The sequence below is a fragment of the Nomascus leucogenys genome, chromosome 10 (assembly GCF_006542625.1).
Source record: "Nomascus leucogenys isolate Asia chromosome 10, Asia_NLE_v1, whole genome shotgun sequence".
NCBI classification, from domain to species: Eukaryota; Metazoa; Chordata; class Mammalia; order Primates; family Hylobatidae; genus Nomascus; species Nomascus leucogenys.
In genome coordinates this window covers 59,380,210-59,393,585 of record NC_044390.1, presented here as the reverse complement: position 1 = coordinate 59,393,585, position 13,376 = coordinate 59,380,210, and positions in this window count along the sequence as shown.

The window sequence follows — 13,376 nt, the reverse complement described above, 5'->3', positions numbered from 1 at the left end:
CGAGACTCTGTCTCAAAAAAAAAAAAAAAAAGCCTTCCACTATTCTAGTACCTTCTGAAACCATGAAAGAACTCACACTTGAGAAAAACAATGATGTTAGGAACATGGGAAGCCTTTCCTTTCTCTCTCAATCGTTTGAAGGCATATGGTGTGACATGCTGGCAATAGACCTTATAACTGTAAGGAACATGGAAAACGATTCTTGTTTTCCATGCTCCTTGTTTATTTTAGATACATGAAAGAATTTACTCTGGAGAGAAACTATGAGTGTAAAAAATGTGGCAAAGGCTTGTGTAGTTTCTGTTTCTCTGAAATACTGTCATGTCCTGGTATTCTCAGGGGATTAGTTGTAGGCACCCCACTCCTCACTTCAGGACATCTAAATCCAAAGATGCTCAAGTGCTTTATATAAAATGGTGTATTTTCCTAGAACCTAAGCACATCCTCTTGTACACTTTAAATCATCTCTGGGTTATCTATACTGCCTAATGCATTGTAAATGATATAAAAATAGTTGTTTCATTGTGTTATTTAGGGAATGCTGACAAGAAAAAACATCTGTAGATGTTTAATACAGATAACCATCACAGGCCCACCTCCATAGTACAGGCCCACCTCATAGTATATGTCAGTTGCAGTGAAACATTTTCTTTTTTTTTTTTTAAAGTTTTGGATTGGTTTCATTTCATGGCCTTGAAAACATGTGTTAACATTCTCCAAATCCTTGGTTCTTCTCTCTTGATAACCCTCATATGATGATTGCTCTGTGGTTCCTAAAGCTGCAATGTTTTCAGGTGCTTAGATATGCGGCAGTGTAGATAAGTCAGAGAACATCAGTTTAACTTGAATTTTCTTTCTTTTTTGTTTTTTTTTTGAGATGGAGTCTTGCTCTGTCACCCAGGCTGGAGTGCAATGGTGCGATCTCGGCTCACTGCAACCTCCACCTCCTGGGCTCAAGTGATTCTCCTGCCTCAGCCTCCCAAGCAGCTGGGATTACAGGTGCCTGCTATCACACCCAGCTAATTTTTGTATTTTAAGAAGAGATGGGGTTTCACCATGTTGGCCAGGCTGGTCTTGAACTCCTGACCTCATGATCTGCCCACCTTGGCCTCCCAAAGTGCTGGGACTACAGGCATGAGCCACCGTGCCCGGCCATAATTTTCTATCAGGATATCAGGAGGCTCCTCTGCTAGAAGAACCAACATCTGATTGCAGATGTTGCCTCTTTGGTGGAAGGTCAGTAACACAAATGTTGGATCTGTGGTGTTTGAGGGCTGAAAATATTTAAGCATCGAACTTTCAGTCCTTTTTTTTTTTTCCTTTTTTTTTGAGATGGAGTCTCTGTCACCCAGGCTGGAGTGCAGTGGCACGATCTCAGCTCACTGCAGCCTCTGCCTCCCGGGTTCAAGCGATTCTCCTGCCTCAGCCTCCCGAATAGCTGGGATTACAGGCGCACACCACCATCCCCAGCTAAATTTTGTATTTGTAGCAGAGACAGGGTTTCATCATGTTGGCCAGGCTGGTCTTGAACTCCTGATCTCTGATGATCTGCCCACCTTGGTCTCCCAAAGTGCTGGGATTATAGGCGTGAGCCACCGCACCCCACTGTAGTTTCAGTCTTCATAATTGCAGATGCTTTAGTTGGAAACATTGTTATAGGAAAAGCTGTTTTTTCTTTCTCTTTGAATCATCAAACACATCTTGCAATGGTTTTGGCCATGTTATCTCTGGTGACCTGGAAGTGACTTTGATATTAAGCTTCAGAATATGCTGAAACAAGTCAAAACTTTTGATGCTGTTAGGATGGTATGTATGTATTTTGCATGTGAGGTCATAAATTTAGGGAGCAGGTAGAAAATTATTGCTTTATTTGTCCCCTGAAATTCTTCTTCTTATTATTTTTTTGAGATGGAGTTTTGCTCTTGTTGCCTAGGCTGGAGCACAATGGCACAATCTTGGCTCAATGCAACCTCCACCTCCTGGTTTCAAGCAATTCTCCTGCCTCAGCCTCCCAAGTAGCTGAGACTGCAGGCATGCGCCACCACACCTGGCTAATTTTTTGTGTTTAATAGAGACAGGGTTTCACCATGTTGGTCAGGCTGGTCTCCAACTCCTGACCTCAGGTGATCCACGCACCTTGGCCTCCCAAAGTGCCAGGATTACAGGGATGCACCACCACGCCCAGCCCTGAAATTCATATTTTGAATCCTTACTCCCTAATGTATGGAATGAGGAGATAGGATGCCTGGGAGATAATTAGGATTACTTGGGATCATGAGGGTAGAGTTCTCAGGAATGGGACTATAAGATTCCCTAGAGAGCTTGCATTTGCTCTCTATTATGTGAGGACACAATGAGATGAAAGCCTTCTTTGAACAAGGAAGCTTGCCCTTACCAGGCACTGAATCTACTATCACTTTGATCTTGGAGTTCACAATCTCCTGTATACTGAGGAGCAAATGTTATGTGTTTAATATACCCAGCTTATGTCATTTTGTTTTAGGAGCCCCTGGTGGATAAAGCACAACCCCATTAAAAAATAGGTCAAGGAGTTGAATAGACATTTCTCTAATGAGGATATATGAATAGACAATAATTACATAAAGAAGATGTTCAGCATCACTCATGGTTTAGGGACATGCAAATCAAGAGCAAAATGACATCTATATCCCCTCACCCTCATTAGTTTGCTTCTGTCCAAGAACAAAATAACATGCTGGCAACGATGTGGAATAATGAGGACCCTTGTACACTATTGATGGAAATGCAAAATGTCACAACTACTTTTGAAAACTGTATGGTAGGCCGGGTGTGGTGGCTCATACCTGTAATCCCAGCGCTTTGGGAGGCCGAAGTGGGCAGATCACCTGAGATTGGGAGTTCAAGACCAGCCTGACCAACATGGAGAAACCCCATCTCTACTAAAAATACAAAAAAATTAGCTGGGCATGGTGGCCCATGCTTATAATCCCAGCTACTCAGGAGGCTGAGGCAGGAGACTCACTTGAACCTGGGAAGCGGAGGTTGCAGTGAGTGGAGATTGTGCCATTGCACTCCAGCCTGGGCAACAAGAGCGAAACTCCGTCTCAAAAAAAAAAAAAACTGTGTGGCAGGTAATCAATACATTGAAAAAATGGAAATAACATCCACCATTTTTCCCTTCTGGGAATATAACCAAAAGAATAGAGAGAGGGGCCTGAAATGGGTATTTGTATACATGGCTATAGCAGCATAACTTACCAATAGGGAAAATGTGGAAGCAACTCTCTTGTATACTGACAGATGGATGAATAAGCAAAAGGTAGTAAATGCATAGGATAGACTATTACTCTGCCTTCAAAAGGAAGGGCGACCTGAAAAATGCTACAACATTGATGAACTTGGAGCACATTATGCTAAGTGAAATAGTCCATTCATATAAAGACATACTTTATAAGGTCAAGTCACTTGATTTTTTACAACCTGTCTCCAGACATGGGTTCCTTAAACTCCAGACCCAAAATGTTTTTGCTTATATGAGGTACTCGGAGGAGTCAAATTCATAAAGAAAGTAGAATGCTGATTGTGTGGAATAGGGGAAGTGGGTAATGGAGACTTATGATTTAATGGCATAAAGTTTCAATATTGCAAGATGAAAATGGTTCTGGAGATGGATGGTGGTGATGGCTGCACACCAATATGAATGTACTGAAAGCCAGTAATTCTACACTTAAAAATTAAGATGGGCTGGGCTCAGTGGCTCATGCTTGTAATTCCAGCACTTTGGGAGGCCGAGGTGGGTGGATCACCTGAGGTCAGGAGTTGGAGACCAGCCTGGCCAAAATGGCAAAACCCCGTCTCTACTAAAAACACAAAAACAAGCTGGGCATGGTGGTGCATGCCTGTAATCCCAGTTACTCAGGAGGCTGAGGCAGGAGAATCTCTTGAACCCGGGAGGCTGAGGTTGCAGTGAGCCGAGATTGTGCTACTGCACTCCAGCCTGGGAGACAGAGCGAGACTCCATCTCAACAACAACAACAAAAAAATTGTTAAGGTGATAAATTGTATTTTATCTGTATTTTAGTACCATTAAAATGTGTGGGATTGGTCAGAGTGGTGGGGAAAAACCATAGGGAAAGGATGGAAACCTTCTGAGAGGTTGGAAGGTTCTGTAGAGCCCTGGGGGAGAATAGCTGAAGGCAGCTCTTCTATAACCCTGAGGCAGAGGGCATGGAGTAGGTACAAGGGAGTGTGGGGGAATTTATCTTAAACAAGCTTGTTTACTTGTGTTGACCAGGAACTGACCTTTCATCATCCCTGTGCCTGGCGTTCCCCGAAAGGGGAACAATAAATGTTAATTACCTACAGTTTGTGTTGGCTTCAGGTTTTCAGCATTGTGCCTAGACTGAATAAAAGCAAGCAGCTCCAGCTTCTTGGGGCTGCTTTCTGGCCACTAGAGCCAGGCGGTCAACCTAGTTGCTGTTACACTGAATACCTGTGTCTGAATACTCATTTCATCCGTTGGCCAGGGTCTGTGGGATAGACCTGGCATTAAAAGAGTGGGGAGCCACAGTAGTGCAAAGACCCCACTGGACCACCAACATACCAAGCAGTCCTTGGTTCAATCCCTCCTTGTCCTCAACACTGTTTTTCCATTTTCCTTGTCCATAAAGGACCTGTTTCCACATGCTTGCTTTGACTCTGATGTCACCTTTAGAGTTGATGCTCAGGCATAGCTCACTTAACTGCCTCACCTTTTCTCTCCTGATCTGGTTGTTGATGGCTGTTGTGAGACATTGGTTGTTGCCTTTTTAGTTTAAAAGGATTCAAATGACACAGCACAGGAGATGCAGTATATGGCAATTTATTGCAAATGAAAAAGTATTTTGAAAGTTAAGTGCAGAACAGACAGTATGCCCTGAGAGAGAGAGAGTGAAGGTCCAGGGCAGGCTGCTCATAAGGATGAGACAGCAAACAGTGGCACTAGGGAGACTTTTTTTTAAGTTTAATAATTAGATTTCGGCTCTTTTGAGTGGTTTCAAGTCTGCTGTGGAGGAAGGGAGTAAGGGGAAGGTGGGCATAGTCTGAGAGGCAACAGACTCCAGAACATTCCAGACACAGTCCTTCAGAGGCTGGCTAGTATTAAGGAAAGTGGTTAGGTTTGCAAGGTGAAACAGTGGATGTTTGTGGCTTTTCCACAGTGTGTGCACTCAGGCCAGCTTGACTTGGAGGAAAGCCATTCAACACAAAAATGGCGCCATCCAGCCCTGGAGGTACCTGTGAAGCACAGGGTTTGAGCCGCCTCCGTCATCCTCAGGGCACTGTGTGTTTCAGAATACTCTGTGGCACTGCTTTCTTTCTTTTGTTTTCTTTTTTTTTTGGACGGAGTCTCACTCTGTCGCCCAGGCTGGAGTGCAGTGGTGCGATCTTGGCTCACTGCAAGCTCCGCCTCCCGGGTTCATGCCATTCTCCTGCCTCAGCCTCCCGAGTAGCTGGGATTACAGGTGCCCGCCACCGCGCCCAGCTAATTTCTTTTTGTATTTTTAGTAGAGACGAGGTTTCACTGTGTTAGCCAGGGTGGCCTCAATCTCCTGACCTTCTGATCCACCCGCCTCGGCCTCCCAAAGTGCTGGGATTACAGGCGTGAGCCACTGTGCCCGGCCTCTTTATTTATTTATTTATTTTGAGATGGAGTCTCGCTGTGTCATTCAGGCTGGAATGCAGTGGCGAGCTCTCGACTCATTGCAAGCTCTGACTTCCGGGTTCAAGCAGTTCTTTTGCCTCAGCCTCCAAAGTAGCTGGACTACAGTCACTCGTCACCATGCCCGGCTAAATTTTTTTATTAGTAGTAGAGACAGGGTTTCACCATGTTGGCCAGGCTTGTCTTGAACTCCTGACCTCGTGATCCGCCCACCTCGGCCTCCCAAAGTGCTGGGATTACAGGCGTGAGCCACCGCGCCCGGCCAAGAGGCTCCTTTTATGGGAATCTTACATGATTATTCATAAGGGGCTGGGAAGAGGTGTTACTAGTAAGCACATTCTGGGTCCTCTTCTGGGTGCACATGCACAGTAGCTGCACATTCTTGTTCATGCATCACATCTCATTAGCATCCTAAATCTCCACCCAGGGATGTGGTTTTTACTATTATAATGAGCAAAGGGTCAATCTGAAGACAGGTAAAATCAAAATACGCATGCTCCCTACAGGGGAAATTTCCTACTGGAGAGAGTTTTGCTTGAATGAGCTTGACTACAATGCGAATGCTGAGGCTTATTGTGTTGACTGTACAATTGCCGAGTCTCCAGGACATGGTTACTTCCTTGGCTACCTATCCTGTCTCATGGTCCTCACTCACTTCACACTCATGATGTATGCTAACACCCTTCGGTTATCTGTTTAGAAGGGATAATTTTTTTTTTTTTTTTGAGAAGAGTCTTGCTCTGTTGCCAGGCTGGAGTGCAGTGGCATGATCTCAGCTCACTGCAACCTCTGCCTTCTGTGTTCAAGCAATTCTCCTGCCTCAGCCCCCTGAGTAGCTGGGACTACAGGCATGTGCCACCATGCCCAGCTAATTTTTGTATTTTTAGTAGATGAGGTTTCACCATGTTGGCCAGGATGGTGTCAATCTCCTGACCTCGTGATCCACTTGCCTCGGCCTCCCAAAGTGCTGGGATTACAGGCATGAGCCACTGTGCCCGGTCTAGAAGTTATAATTTTAACTTTCCCTGAAGAACACTCACAAACATAAATTAAGGATTGCAACGTTTTGTTCATGAACAAATCTTCCAGACTGTGAGAATTAAGCAAGAGAAACTGAAAATAAAAATGATGCAATACAGATTTTCCTAACTATAGAAAATCGAGGAAACATACTACAAAATGTGGAATGATTGACCTATAATTCTACCTGGGCTGGAGGGTCAAGAAATGGACAGAAGGGGTCACTAAATGCACAGGAAAGAATTTCCTGATTTCAATAGTAGAGCTGATGTTGAAGGAGAAATATGTTCTGTAACAAGAGAACTTCAAAGTAGGATGAATGAAGGAAATCTTACCCCCTAATAATATGGAATTTATGCAGAGTCAATTTTTACTTCAGAAGTTCAGTAAATTCTGCTTTCATCCAATGTCTTTACATGTAGAATTATTTTTCATTATCATTGTTCTTACCTTTTGTAGTGATTACTCTGTTGTTTATCAAGTAAATGATAACCCGTTACCATCAGCATCACTTTTCTTGTGATATATGGCTAGTTTTCAGTGATGTACAAAAATATTTATCAACTACAGCTTTCATATTTTTCGTTCTTGGGGTATTTTGTTACATGTGTGACAACTCTTGAGATTCCACACATAACAATACATTCTTAGGATTATTACTTTGCCATTGGTAGTCACTGGGTTTGTCCACTTCCTGTATGGTGTTATTTGCAAATGAAATACACACATACTACATTTTTATATGTGGTAGGTCCAACAACCCATCAACTGATTATTTTACAGGTGAAGAAATACACGTTTAGTCTTTTATAGTTATAATATTCTTTAATAGTAATCTTTGTTTTCTCCTGTTTTTTGCTATCATTTGATGTCAGACTGAAGAACTTTCTTTGGTCTTTCTTGTAGGACTTGTGTGCTGGAAATAAGTTCTCTTAGTATGTATGCTTAAACTTGGGAAAGTCTTTGTTTTGACTTCTGATTTGAATGTGAGCTTTGGTGGATATAGAAATGTTCTATTATATATGTTTCAGAGCAAAGGAATAGCACCTAACTAAAAGCAAATATGTCTATTTCACCCAAACACTTATCATTACACTAGTTTATGTAAGTTAATGTCAAAAAACAATGAGCAATAAATAGGAATAGGATGGAAGAAGGAAATATTGTGATTGAAGATGAAACTGTTGTTTGGGAAAGTAAAGACAAAACAACTGGAAAATTTTTTAAACTGGGGAAGGAGGCAATTTGCTGTTTATGGAGCAAACATACTATTGAATTAAAATAACATTTCTTGAAAATGTATATTAATTTCTAAGAATAGGACTAACACCGTATGCCATATCTGTAGAAAGGTATGAGTATTTCCTAATGAAATGACCTGAGTGTCACCTCTATAGATTTATATACAACTTTGATGGATTGAAGGCATCTCATCCCAACCCCCACTGTAGAGAAATGGTTTAAATGTAAGTAACTCAGGAATCGGATCCAAATTAACTCATGTATAATATTCCAGAAAAATTCACAACATCAAAGAAATGTTATAAAATTTATACTTTTTTTTTTTTTTCTGACAGAGGGTCTCACTCTGTCACCAAGGCTGGAGTGCAGTGGTGTGATCTCAGCTCATTGCAGCCTTGACTTAGTGGACTCCAGAAAGCCTCTTGCCTCAGCCTCCCAAATAGCAGGGACTACAGGCACGGGCCATTACACCTGACTCATTTTTTAATTTTAATTTTTTTTTTTCGTAGAGACAGAGTCTCACTATGTTGTCCAGTCCAGGCTGCCTCAAACTCCTAGGCTCAAGCAATCCTCCCACCTCAGCCTCCCAAAGTGCCAGAATTATAGGCCATTGCTCCCGGCTTATTTTTTATTTTTATTTTTATTTTATTTTTATTTTTTGAGACGGAGTCTCGCTCTTTCGCCCAAGCCGGAGTGCAGTGGCGCTATCTCGGCTCACTGCAAGCTCCGCCTCCCAGGTTCACACCATTCTCCTGGCTCAGCTTATCGCGCCCGGTTGATTTTTTGTGTTTTTAGTAGAGACGGGGTTTCACCATGTTAGCCAGGGTAAGTCTCGATCTCCTGACCTCGTGATCCGCCCGCCTCGGCCTCCCAAAGTGCTGGGATTACACGCGTAAGCCACCGCGCCCAGCCTATTTTTTATTTTTTAAGTCATGGTTTAGCTAGATCACCTGGGCTGTTCTAAAACCCCTGGGCTCAAAAGATCCTTCCCGCCTCAGCCTCCCTCTGGGGTAGGTGGGACCACACGTACTTGCCAACTCGCCCAGCCTTTTATTATCAGTGCCTAATGCTTAAGGAGGATGTGGGCTACCTTTTACTTTCAGATAAAAAACATTGAGATAATTGTTATTTTTTTACACAAAGGTTCATAACTTGAATAGGTACTGTTTCTTGCCTAAATCATTTAATTAAAAAATTTTGTTTTCATTTTGTAGCCTCTTGGATCTTGGAGTTGATTGAAATGTATTTTTAAAAGCCAAGTAGATTCACTTTTATATGGTTTTAAAATTGTTGGGTATATAAGGGGCATTTGAAACATTAGATTTCTGTATTTGCTGTGACTTTCTTACTGGCCAGTGTGCCAGGTACAGGATATCCTCCGGGAACTGCAGGCAGGCGGGTCTCTCTTTCCTGTGAGAGTCACAGCCGACTCTTGGCGGAAGCGGAAACCCCTTCCTCCGTCACTTTTCCCCCATTCCAGGCCAGAAGCAGGCTCCGCTCCTTGCTGCTCGCCTGTGAGCATATTTCTTCGAATCCCGGTTGGGCGGCTTGGTCGCAGCGTGCCTGTGCTAGGACCGGAGCGCATTCATCGCCCACAGCCACTCCAGTTCCTGCGAGTGGTTGTTCCCGCTCGCCAGGAGCCGTGGGCCAGGCCAACAGTCCATACAAGTGCTGCTAAAGCGGCCTCGCCTTCGGCTGCATCATCTCGGGGATGTTTCACTTGTCTCTTCTCCCAGTTTCAGCCCCAGCCCCTCGAACCCACCGGGTCTCCACAGCACACTCTGATCAATATCCCACAGGTGAGGAATATGAAATACTGTTTATAAAGTGGAAGCTAGTAAGTCATGCTTTTCCAACTTTCACAAGAAACTACAGATCTTTTTAAGATTTTTTAAAAGATCTTTTTAAAGATTTTATTTAAAAGATTCTGATTCAGCAGGTCATTGGGGAAGGCCTGATCCTCTGCATTTCTGACTCGGTCCCCAGTGTCGTCCATGCTGCTGGTCCGCGGACCGCAGTTAGAGTGCTGAGGTAATAATAGACCTGGTTAGGCAGGCAGGCAGGGAACTGATCCCATGGAGCCTGGTGGGCCGTATCGAGGACTTTTATTGGATTTCGAGCAGAGAAGCGATGTTTGGGTTGTGTTTTAAGAAGCTACACAACAAGTTCTGCCGAAGTGGAAGCAAAGACAGGTTACCCGCTCCTCGTCTTTTGCCTCCCTGTCTCTTGCCTTGTGGTGGGTGAGCTATGACTATCTGGGGCGGTGGTGCCCCGGGGGTAAAAATTTACCAAGGCAGTTGTAGGTAAAGGAAGGCAGGTTTGTTAGAGAAAGTATGAAAATTCGTTGCGAGGCGGCAACAGGCAGGCCAGCAGAAGAGAAGCTGAATGGAGGGAAACAGGCTTGCTCAGGATTTTATAGACTGGAACTTGGGCTGGTAACGCCAAGGCAGCAGGGAGCTAATCTGCATTTTTCTGGCAGCTGTGGTGTTTGATATATTGAGGCGTTTGATAAGCAGGAAGTTTGTGAGTTACGTATGTTATCTGAGCAGGAGGGCCATATGTACTGGGCCATAAAGAAAGCAGGCCTATAGCTTATCTGCCTCTTTTTGTTTATATGTCCTGGACCATGAAGAAAGACAGATTTGTAGCTTATTTACTTTATCTCTTTGCTTTCTGCTGCTCTTGCCAGCCTGATTTTTTCTCCCCTAATTAGGACTCTACGTGCCTGACTGCTTTTCTTTGCCCTCCTTACTTGCAACTCCGAAGGTCCTGTGTCCGTGAAAGCGGAACGGAGGTTGTCGCCTCCTAACTCAGCCCCGAGATACACAAAAAGGACTGGACTAGGCTAAGGCTTCAAAAAAGGGTGGGCCTTGGGTAAGATGTTGCAGCTGGTCCAGCACCCTTGTGTCCCATTGCCCAGGCCTTGGCAGTTCAGAATTGAGTAAAACATACCCAGATAACTCTCCACTGGTGAACCTGGAGGAAGATCCATCCTGTAGGAGGTGAGAGCCTGGGAAAGGATATCACTATCGAGGGACCTGAAGTTGTGGTGGAGGTTGGTGGATTGGGGTATTGGAAGTGGCTTGGGGAGACCAGGAGATGAGTTTAAAGTCCTCAGGTGCCTGTGGGTAAAGTTCTGACAAAGGAACCAGGAAGAAATAAGAGTCAGATGATGAAAAGGACCAGGACTGGGGGGAAAAAAAACAAGGACCCAACCTGGTGATCTGGATTAAACAATTATTCTGGGCAGGCAAGGGCAAGAAATAGATAATAATCTGGAAAAAGAAATCGCTGGTGTAGGAGGGATATCAGCTGAGAAGAGTTGGTCCAAGGCTCTTAGTCTACACTCACATTCCTGTGGGGTGCACCTGGTGGGCAACTAGGAGAGAAGGGCCCAACGTCCAGTAAGGGAATCAGAATGTGAATGCAGTATTGCTGTGGGGAAGGATCACAGGCCAGCTGGAGCCACCTAAGTGAAAACAAGGGTCAGTGCCTGGGGATGGAAGGATCTGAATGGAAACTCACTTAAGGCCAGGTGGGGTGACCTGTGTAGCAAACAAGTACAAGCTGGGCAGGAGGACCTGATTTGGATGGGGCTGCTCACTGTGATGTCTATGAAGGTATCATTCCAGCTGCTGTCCGCCTAGGAGCAGTTGGTCAGTACGGTCAGCTGCATGTTCCCATCTTGTGTATGAGGGCAGTAGTGAGGGCTTCTCTTCATGCCTGCCTTGATCACTGGCGGGAGAAAGAGGACGTGGAAGTATGGGCTGTTTGGGGGAACGGTGCCTATGAGGAAGGTCTGATCCCAAATCTAGAGAATGGGAGGGTGGGAAGTATCATGGAGGGTCAGGGCGGGGGTCTGGAGGATATCATGTCATAAATGCAGATGTTCTCTGGGTCTCAGGTCCCTGCTACCAGCCCAGCCTGGTGAGGCTCCAGATGAGTCAATAACCCTGGCTCAGGAGAGCTGCTGTGGGATGTTAGGCCAAGGGGTCTGGCTTCCTTACTACCTCCCACTTCTACCTCTGTAGAAATGTCTGTCTCCAGCATTATGTCAAAGCAACTGATGACTTCCCTACCCCAGGCATCGCTGAGCTAAATTGGGTGGCAGGAAGGTGATCACCACCTAAGTACTATCTTCTTTTATTTTATTTTATTTTGAGACAAGAGTCTCGCTCTGTCACCCAGGCTGGAGTGCAGCGGCTCCATCTTGGCTCACTGCAACCTCCACCTCCCGGGTTCACACCATTCTCCTGCCTCAGCCTCCCGAGTAGCTGGGACTACAGGCACCCGCCTCCATGCCTGGCTAATGTTTTGTATTTTTAGTAGAAACGGGGTTTCACCATGTTAGCCAGGATGGTCTCAATCTCCTGACCTCGTGATCCACCTGCCTCGGCCTTTCAAAGTGCTGGGATTACAGGCATGAGCCACTGTGCCCAGCCCACCCACGTACTATTTTATTCCTTCTCTCCTTTTCATCCCAGCCTGTGCCCACTGATCGCTTGGTTACTGGTCCCATTATCCACTGCAGCTCCTGGTACCTCTTTCCTGGGTACAGCTGAACCACCTAGGAAGAGCAAGCTAAGAAGTTCTGGTGCCCTCCTTGCAGCAAGGCTATCAGTGGGCACAAGAGGATGGCGGGATGGGCTGGAGTAAGCCCTACCCAGAGCAGGAGGGAGCCCCACACAGTTCTCCCTCAGCTGTTAACTTCCCAGAGACCCACCTCACGGTCAAGAGCACCAATGGGCACTCCTCCCTCCACTCCCCTTACTGGGGCACCAGTTTCTTTCCAACCTAGGCATTGTTCACCATCCCCAATTATTTCAATTCCCATGGCTCACAGGAAGAAATAGGTATATTGTATTGAGATTTTTCTAAATGACATAAAAATATGTATTCATGAAACAATCTTTTCAAGATAAGGATCCCATCCATCGGACTCAAACATTACCCGCTGGTCCTTGGTAATCTTGCCCCACCCTACTGCTTCCTCTCTCTCAGCCACCCCTGATGGAATCCTGCAGTTTGTACTGTTGTGTGTCAGGCGTCTTTCACTCAGCATAATTGAGCTTCATCCAATAGTTCTTTATTGTACATGAATAATATTCCATCTTCAGAGGAAGCAAAATTTATTTCTCCAGCTGTTGATGGATATTTGGGTTAATTTCAGTTTTTGGCTATTAAGAATTAAACATATGAATATTCACATACCAGTGTTTGTAAGAACATATGATATTTCTTGTTTGAGACAGATATGTAAGAACATATGATATTTCTTGTTTGAGACATATGATATTTCTTGTTTGAGACAGAGTCTTGCTCTGTCGCCAGGCTGGAGTGTAGTGGTGCAATCTTGGCTCACTGCAACCTCCGCCTCCCAGGTTAAAGCCATTCTCCTGCTTCAGCCTCCTGAGTAGTTGGGACTACAGGTGTG